The sequence below is a fragment of the Rhagoletis zephyria genome, unplaced genomic scaffold (assembly GCF_001687245.7).
Source record: "Rhagoletis zephyria isolate East Lansing unplaced genomic scaffold, Rhagoletis_zephyria_1.1 Rzeph_scaffold_03462, whole genome shotgun sequence".
Lineage (NCBI taxonomy): Eukaryota > Metazoa > Arthropoda > Insecta > Diptera > Tephritidae > Rhagoletis > Rhagoletis zephyria.
In genome coordinates, this window is record NW_016160545.1 from 52589 (window position 1) to 62966 (window position 10378).

The following is a 10378-nucleotide window of genomic DNA, read 5'->3' on the forward strand; positions in this document are numbered from 1 at the left end:
CAACCAAAATCTGAAAATAAAACAACCATATTTGTTTTTCACGTATCTATTACGAAAAGCAATACTTATTGCAAAAAAAAAAAAAATTATTGAAAAGCGTGTGCGTTCAATTCAAAAGATGAAAGAGAAAGGTAGGATGAACGAATATCGTTCAAAGTTGAATTAAGATGTGCTGGTGTTTGAAAAAAAATATTGGGACCCGAAGTTTTTCGTAAATCAATCTTTGAAAAAAATAAAAAAACAGCATCAAAAATCTCATTATTACGATTCCGTTGAAAAGATTTCTAAATATTTTTATGTAGAATTTTTAAGGCTAATTTGTTTTGTCATCTGAGGGGACTTTTTTCAAAAAGGTCTTTAAGAAACTATTTTTATTCATAAAAAACTCCATTTTTGGAGGTATTTTTAAATCGGTCCAGCTCGCTTAAATCTTAATATTTTTCCGAAATATTTTGGTGGACGTCTTAAAATATAATAAATTTTGTAATCCCGACGGAAAACCGCAACTTTTTTTGGTGATGCAGTCTAATGTATATGTATAATTATCATAAAGCCAAGCTGCAATTACAAATCCAGAGGCTAAGACATAGTAAATAGGCTGTGTAGTATAGTGTAATTATAATTTATTAAATTTAATTTCCGTGGCCTAAAATACAGTATTAATTCTATTATCTTATTTACACACTTATAAAAACATATATGTATGTACATATGTTATGTATGTATGTATGTAGATGAATGTGTATAAAAATGATTTGTTTTGCATTCACGTCGAATGACCGTTCCTGGAGGATCAGGGCTGATTTGTTCCGTTGCTCATTCACATTAATTTTAAATATGTTGTATGTATGTTTTTATTCCACTTATTTGTGTATGTATTCGTTTTGCCTGATAGACAGTTTCATTATATTTAAAACACACATTATTATCTTAAGATTTGACGTTAAATATTTTTAGTATTTTAGTTTGAAATACATACATATGTATGTAAATGTACTTCTATTGTACGCACATATCTACCTACATATATTAATAAATAAGTATGTATGTATGTACGTACACTTTTCCTTAATCATTTACGATTGTTTTTTATTACACATGAGTTTCGCTAAAATTCAGTAGCGCATACGATTGACGTACACTTGCATTTATTTATACAGCAATGGAAATATTCTGGCGACTCTGGCGGTAATGGATTGCAGCTGCATGTTTTCTTATCGCTGGTACTAATCATACGCATACACTGAGGGTAGTTTTAGAAAAGTAAGAGTAAATTTGTATTTTGTCCATTGGTGGTTCTTGTTACAACTGCGTTTCTACCTGCCGTCTTATTGATCGACAACTAAATCGCTTACTCGCGGTGGTGACATCTTATGCTTAAAACGATGACCGCTATCCTCTTAAATACAGTTACAGTTACTAGGTTAATGTATGTATGCATGTGGATTATTAGAATGAGCTTACCACATATGTACCATATATAAAATACAATCTCTTTAATAACTTAAGAGATTTTAATTTGCATTTGTTGCTTGGTTTTAAACATATATTTTGAATAAAAATGGAGGAGAATCGTGAAATTAGGTGACATTCTCCCATTTGAAGATTCCGTTTATGTGTGTTTAACTACATACAGTGCCGAACAGAAGTATTGGTACAGTGAATTTTTCGCAATATATGCGAAGTTTTTTATTCTAATTTATTTTCGATAATTTTTTATAAAAATATTGTTTATTCTACACCAGAAAACATAATGATAAAATCTCTAAACTTTGTGCAAAACTCAGGAAAATTCATTAAATTTGCACACTAATTTGCAACTTTTTATTCAGATTTTTTAGAAAAATTCTAGGTATGCAGTTTTATAGCCCATTGAAATTTAGTATAACAAAGTGCACGCTTAAAGTTGCTAGAAAATAGCGTTGATTTTTGGCAATTTTTTAGTGGAAGGTGTTGCTAATTTTCTCCATACAAAAAATAATTGTCGAATATACTTTGTATGGAAGAACTTGCATGAAAAAAAAATTACCAAAAATCATCGCGATTTTCTAGCAACTTTAAACGTGCACTTTGTTATACTAAATTTCAATGGGCTATAAAACTGCATACCTAGAATTCTTCTAAAAAATCTGAATTATCGAAAATAAATTAGAATAAAAACCTTTGCATATATTGCGAAAAATTCACTGTGCCAATACTTCTGTTCGGCACTGTATATGTATAGTATATGTGCATACCCGCACCATTTGAAAAGGTACAGTTTTTTCTCAAAGAAATGAACAAATTTACTTGTAGGCATCTGAAAAGTTTCGTTTTAATCTCATTTCGAAGAATAAAAAGCACGGAAGGAAGTGCTTAAACATACGAAAATGACTCGTACAATCCAGGAATCGAAAATAATCGTTATTTTGATTTTTACTTGGATAAAAAAATCGCTAATGTGTACTTTGAATTGTATCGATTTTCAACCGTTATAATTGAAAGTTTATAACCGTTACGATCCCTGGAGAATATGCTTTGCTTTTTGCACTTAGTAAGTGTACAGGACATTTGAAATTGATCTTAATAAAGTATGTGCTTAAATTTCATTCTTTAAAGCTATTGGAGTTTCTTCAATTACAATATAGTTTCAACAAAACTCTAAACAAGTTGAATTGACACATTTTTCAGGCAGCATCGACATAACAAGGAATAATTTACAAAGAGAGGAATATTTTTTATATTCTAAAGACCAAAAGCAGCAACAAAATAAATGTAGTTTTTGTTCCAGTGCTCTTACCTACTCAAAATGCCGTTAAAATTAAAGTTATCTCATCCGAGAAAACAACCACTTTACAAATACTCGCCCTTCTAAATCATCGGAGTCTTACTTCGGCGTTACACGATAAAGAACTTGCTTTCAAGCTTCGAAACATTCACACTGTTTTACTAAAGTGGCTGTTAGACGTGGCAAGTGCAAGTCCTTTTCAAAAGTGTGTCAAACTCAAGAATTTCCAAAAGCGATTGCAGGAGCAGTTACACCTTGTAGGTAAAATGGATTTGGCAAGAAGTTTTTATTTCTGAAAATCAAACTTTCCGATATTACTTTTTGTCTGTTTCCACGGTGACTGCAGACAATTCCATTTTTAACTAAGTTAACAGACATTTTCGTGATTATAACAAAATTGCTGACCTGAAAATTTGTTAAAAATGCTAAAAGCGCAAAAAACAGCCGCAAAATGTTACACCTTGTAATTTTTATTTCCGAAAGTGATTTCTGCAAATCTTCAAAAAGGTCTTTCTGGCTGTTTACACGGAATAGTAAACTTTCGATTTTGCATTTTAACAGCAAAATGCGTAGAAAAAGCGGTTGCCTTTTTTACGTTTCACCACAGTTTCACACACTCGCAGTTTTAGAAATTGGTATATCTAAAAATACAACTGGGCTAGAAAAAAAATTGTGACTGTATTGAAACTTGAAAGCGAGTTCTTGATCGTCTCACGTCGAAGCTACAAAACTTTAGCCGCGTTTATTTATGTTGTTAATATACATACATATAAGTTGTTTTTTTTTTCTTAAATTTTCTGAGCCCAAGTACTAAAGCCTTTGAAAGTATCCCTTATGAAAGTTTTAATGCCATTTCTTTTCTTTAAATCTGGCGCAGAGGTAAGGATAGTAAGACTAAGTTGGCGATCTCACAACATACATACATATATTCCATAATTTGCTTCTTTTCATACAATCAGAGATTGTTCTTTAAATGTTACAAGAGTTGATAACTATAATTTTATTAACACCGCTGGACGTATATTGCTCCTGCACTTCTTTCTGTACTTATTCAAGTGACAAAAATTTTAAATCACAATTTTTCATTGTTTATTAAAACGCCGTATTCTTAAGCATCGATCAATCTTGGTATACATAGAGATCAAAACGAAGCCTACAAGTAAGGATATAAGCTCCATTCTCTGAGGAAAATTGTACCTACATACATATTTTAGTGAAGCGAGGTGAATGTACATACATATATACATAAATACATATGTATGTATGTATATACATTGTAGAATCTTTAAGAACAGCAAACAAATTTTTCCACTTACATTAACTTGCCATTCTATCCAAACTGCGTACAATAACCTACAAGTCTTTTTTTATAAATACGCTTGATTCATACAGGGCTTACTTGATACTTTTCCGACTGACTTTAATTGATATTTGAACATACATTTGTACGTGCAATTCTTCTTGACCATAGCAGTTTTTCGCTTTGAATCGTTGAAGAATTACAATTTTGCATTTACTGTAGTGTAGAGACCGGTGTGGATCCGATCCGCGTGTCTATATTCCAGATTTTTAGTTAGGATCATAGAGAACTGGCCCAATGCAAGTTTGCTTCGAAATGTACTAAAACGCACAGTGTATACAATCAGGTCAGGTAGTCAAAACAATGCCAAATTTTTGATTACATTGGTTTACATAGTGCATATCAATGGCTGAGTTAAAGATCGATCTACATATCTCGGCAGCCTGTTCGAAAACGCACCATCTCAGAAAACTTTTCAAGTACACTGCTCTACTTCGAAATTTGATTGAAGAACGCCCTATTTCAGAATTTTCTTAAAAACCACCCTATCCCAGAATTCGGTTGAAGAACTTATCTCCGATTCGGTTAAAAATCGCCCTATCTAATAGGGCTGAAATAGGGCCTTTTTGAATCGGCAGCTGAGATAGGGCGCTTTCAGTCAAATTCTAAAATAGGGCGTTCTTCAACCAAATTCCGAAATAGGGTGTTGTTGCAAAATTTTCTGAACTGGCTGTCGAAATAGCTCGAACTTCCACTCAGCCATAAGTACATATCTGTGGACATTTGACAAAACAGCTTAAGTCTATCTTTCACGGACAAAAAAGCATATGTCGGCAAAGCTCTTTTTACCGTCAATGCAGTCATTTTTTTTTTAATTAAAACATGCAGTTGTTGCAAACAGAAACATTTTTAACGGTTGCAAATAGCGATAAAGGAGCCGATTTTGTCAAGAGGGAGCGAGAAAGCAGTTTTCTGAGCATTATTGAAACTACCTTCTTTTTTGTATTATGATACGAACCATCATATAAATTCAAATTGAAAAAATTTGTGTGATTTTTGAATCGTTGTATATATATGCTTTGGCCGCACTGAGTGGTCAGTCACACCTTGTTTAATACACATTGATCATGATAAAAACCATCGTGAAATTATACCAGGGGAAATAATAAGAGCAGAAAAAATTTGTTTATTAATTTGACACTATCCTTATTTGAAAATATGCCTTTAAAATTATGTATAGATAGCCGAATGACAGAACATAAAGTGGGAAAGCTGTTTTATAACTTCACCTGTTTAATGCGCCATGAATGAAAATAATATTCAGAAATGTTCTTTTTAGTGTAAGAGCCCCTTGCTCCTTGGGAAAATACTTGCGAATTTCGTTGCCAGCTACCACTAATATACATACATACGTACGTGTGTACAAACCATTGTAATGCAGGTGGTTGATCTCCTCCCGTCGTGAAGCGGAAGCGATTATGTCCCATTGACATGAAAATGAAAATATTTGTCTTTTTTAACGCAGGACTCATTTTCAAATCATAATATTTAAACAAAAAAATAAATGAAAACAAGTAACTTTTAGCAAAAAAAACCGACTTCAATTCTCATATAAAAAAAAATATATACATATATCTCATGATATTAACCAGATTAGTATGGGACCAAATCTGAGACACTACCTTTCCGATGCATTTCCGAAATCGGTTGACGTGGTCCAAAGTTATGCGGTAACATACATAAAAAAAAATAAAAAATAAATAAAATAATAAAATAAAAAATAAAAATATTCCGACGAACTGATAACCTCCTCCTTTTTTAGAAGTCGGTTAAAAAAAACTAAGAAATAGCGAGTAATTTAAGTGTTTTATTAAAAAAAAAAATATCAAACTAAAAAATATTGTTTCGCCAAAATAACACTTCTATTTTCATATTTACATTAGTGTATTAAAAATCCGTATGTATTAGTTATACATACATTATTTCTTTAAAATGCAAATACTAATGTACAATAATTCCAAAATAATTATGGAAATTAGAACCTAAACCGATTTTTTTTTTAACTCTTTAAACAATCCGGAATTTAATATTAAAGGAACAGGTATTGACATTGCTGCTTTCACAGTGCACAGTGGGGCAAAAAGGTTGCTGTGGACAAATCAATTTTGAGAGCCCAAGTATGAACCGATTTCAAGTTTCTTTTTTTAAATTAAAGATAATTTAATTTCGCGTCGATCTATCCGTGGCAATTTTTTAAAATAGCTCTGGTTTATTATTTATTTACATTGAAAAATTTAAGAAAAAACTTTTATGTTTAAATGCTTCCACTTTTTTGGAAAATACTTGAAATTAATTTCAAATGTCTGCACTTATTTAAAAAATTATTCATAAACATTTTTCCATAGGATGAATTTAATTAAAAAATGTATTTAATTTGTTATCTACACTAATATATATCTTGAAAGCCGTTTTCTTGGTTCGAAAAACTCGAGAACAGCTGTACCAATATTTTTGAAATTTCGGAGATCGACTCCAGACTATGAAAGCATGATAATAAATGAAAAGTTATTTCGATATATCAAGGAGGCGTTGCACCTCCCATATAAACTGAATTTAAAAGATCGCCACGGATAGATCCACGCGAAATTTAATTATCTTTTATTTAAAAAAAAAGCAACGGTTCATATTTGGGCTCTCAATATTGATTTGTCCACAGCAACCTTTTTTGCCCCTCTGTGCAGCGTTCTAGGCCATCATTCGGCTAAAGAATATTTCAAAGTTAAACAAAGCAAACCGAATCAAGAAAATTGTGCAAAGCAAGCCTGCATTGGGACAGCCACTTGAGCCAGATTTTGTAAATTGCCTAAAACCAGATACTTTCACAATCATCTCCTTCCTTTCGTGTATAAAACCTGAATGAAATTATTTGCAATACAATGTATTTATACATATCTTGATGATAGGCTTCGTGATGGGTGGTTTTTGCTAATTTATGTATACATAATTAATAAATTGAATATTCTGCTTAGATTTGTTTATCTAGTCGGTTGGTTTTTATGCAGTTTTTACGGCATTCTTCACTCAATCTTGAACTTGCTCTCAATATACAGCTTTGTAGCATCGGCTGTGAGTTTTCCGAGAAAATCGAATATGTCGCCGATGGCTGTGGTTGATACTGCGGCCAAAGTTGCGCTCGTGGGAATACTTTACCGAAATGGTTCACACCAAATGGCATCCTCGTAATGCCTGAAGCATTATAGCTGTTGAAAGAAAAATTACTTAATTTTATTAATATTGCGGAAATAGCATAAGACATGCATATATACACTATAAACGTATAGATTTTCAAATGTATATGTATTTTTTTTAGTACCCTATGACTTAAAGAAGGCATCCATTGTACATTTAGCAATTACTGTTATGTTAATTATTCCCTACGATAATATATTAGAATATACAATCCCAAGTATGCTTATTTAATGGAATGGAAGAAAATAAAATTTCATCAAAAGAAGAATGACCTAATGAGAAATTAGTTTATCCATACTATTAAACTCAATGAGAGTCCGTGCGATTGATTCATATACGTAAAAATTGGATTTTGTAGGCATCACAGAAGCTTTTCTTTATTTTCATTTTGAAAAACGATCGCCGAATGATTAGAAAATAACTTGGATTCTCTACTTTTTACCCGACTTTTTGTTAAACAACACGAATAAAAGGCTAAACAAAAATCACTTGCTCCTTAGCTCCTTAAAGTAAAAGTTTCAGTTAATCAATTTACTTATTTTTTTTTATTTTTGCCATTGAAAACAACCGCGTTAAATAAATTTGCATTATATTTAGTTTGCTTGGCAATACTGTTCATTGCAGGATGACCAGCAGTCAGGGTAAATTACGCGTCGATTTGAACGGGGAAGAAAAAACACCTTCTGCGTTTCACGCTTTGTTGTCAAAGTTTGAACTGTCAAGCAAAGCGAGGAAAGTTGTATGTGAATGGCCCTTAAAGGTTTGCTCATTAGTGACATTAGAGTTTTGACACTCCCTTATCTCCCTTACAAAAGCTTTGCACACACACTCGAACCCACACACAGTGCCTTGCTAAGGGAGCCGATTTTGTCAAGAGGGAGCGAGAAAACTGTTTTTTGAGCAAACCTTTTACTATTGAATCATGAGCCTACATTGGGCCAGTACCTTAATTGCCAGGTTGTTAATATGGCGACGAAAAAGTGATAATGAAACTACCTTCTTTTTTGTATCATAATTAAAATGTTTGAAATTTGTATGACAATTTTTTGAAGTAATATTACTTTTTTGAAATTTGTGCAAGTTTCTAAACTTTTATGTAACTTGTTTCTGTTATTACATTTTAAATGAAAATTATTACAATTAAATAAATAAAGAAACACAAGTTGCAAACAATATCAATTTGAATCTTGATGCTAAATCTCTTACAATAGCTATGTAAAAACATAAAATAAATAAATAAATATTATACATACTTATTTTTATGTATACATAAAAAACAAAGTTGCGCATGTAAAAGCTTAAAGAGATGGCAGCATTGATCCAGATTAACTCGGACTTAATCCGGATCAACCGCGGTTAATTACCGAGTTGATCCGGGTCAACGCTGTCGTCTGTTTATCAATCGATCTTAATTTCTTGGGCATATCAAACATTATCTAAAACATGTCAACTATAATAAAACTATTTTCTTCTTACTTTTTACAGTACAACGAGTACAGTACAGTAGTACAGTACAGTAGTAACGATATGTAAAAACCTTAAAAAAATCCTAAAATATTTTGTTTTTTTGTTTTTTGAAAAATCAGGACATTAGCGTACTGATTGAAGAAATGAATAAAATCAGTAAAAGAGTTGAAAAATCAGTACGGTACTGATAAAATCTCTGTACCTATAACATTTTACAGCGATAAAATAGGATATGAAGAAGTGATGCGTATGTGCATACATAAATTGTAGAATTTTATCAAATACAAAATGAGAAAATCGGCGCTTGCAAATCCTTTGCGGTTATGACTCGATTGCTTCGAAGTTGGTATTTAACATTACACTTTCACTTTTCGAGATACATTATGCCGAAGATCTTATTATCAAATATTGACAAGCGCAGTCTAAATGCTCAATGATTGGCGATCTCAGAAAGAATGAGAAGCATAGTAGCTGCTAAAAAAAAGCGACAGAAGTGAAATCGCGCTCTACATCGTCAGCCTTTTCAATATGACTGCATGATTGACCACAGCCAGCTTACCGTGTGTTACGATTAGCCGCATGGATGTACATAATTTGCCAATATTACACGGATACACCAGCAGCCGGATTCCAACATTTGCTATCGCTAATTATTGTCGCCAAAAATCTCCAAAAGAATAACAGGCGCGCCTAACATGCTACATCCAGTTAAATGCTCCTCATACTGTCAGATTTGGCTGATTACACAATGCGTATGTTGCTTTTCATGGTGTATAAAGTATACTTTTAGGCCCAACTGCTTTTTATTTCGAGATTTTTACGAAAGAAAATTTCGTGATACGTCAGTCGTATAAGCTGAATGCGATGAAGAGTACGTTCACGTATGTCATAATTCAAAAATGTGTTTTTAAGTGACGAGTAATACGATATCGTATGTGACGATTCGAGCCCAGGATCGTGTTGTGCAGGTCAAATTTACATCGTACACTCAACTGCCTTTGCTTTTGCTCTTTGCTTTGCCTAAAATTTAGTCTAGTTTCCGACTTTCGCAATGACGCTGATTGAGTCAAAATATTCAACCCGACAACTTTAAAAAAAATTTTATGAGTATTTCAGAATGCCCCAATGTGAAAGCAAACTTGTCGCATTGCAGACCTAAACTTTAGTTGAAAGTTAAACAGTAAGTTTACGATTTTCTTTTGGTTAAAAATACACATGCATATGTATGTGAAAATTACGTGATTGACGGTAAAATTTAAATCACGACCGTTCACGCCAGAAAAAATTTCAGTTACGTACGATCACGGAGGTGACGTGATTTTTTCTTTAAAACGCTCACCTTCACGCGTGAAATACCGTGACAATAAAAGAAAAAGTATGAATGTATATAAGGGCAGCCGTACTGAACAATTGCATCATTTGATGCGATTGCGAATGTTTAAAATGATCCGGTTTAGCATATCAAAATATTCGTAACATCCCTAGTATCTACATACACACATACAATGCATACATATGTGACCTGGTCTACGGAAAGGGGGCTTAGGTCATGATAAAAATATAGTAAGGTAGAACCGCTGAGAGTCACTTTTAAA

The 10378-nt window shown here is 32.5% G+C and overlaps 1 long non-coding RNA gene across 1 annotated transcript; it reads left to right on the forward strand.

Annotated features, from left to right (window-relative positions):
- Nucleotides 1-2215: 2215 nt before the first annotated feature.
- On the forward strand, nucleotides 2216-4948 carry LOC108369010 (uncharacterized). Its single transcript, XR_001848447.1, has 2 exons — nucleotides 2216-4546; nucleotides 4579-4948. It is a non-coding gene; the product is annotated as an uncharacterized LOC108369010 (long non-coding RNA).
- The last annotated feature ends 5430 nt before the right edge of the window (nucleotides 4949-10378 follow it).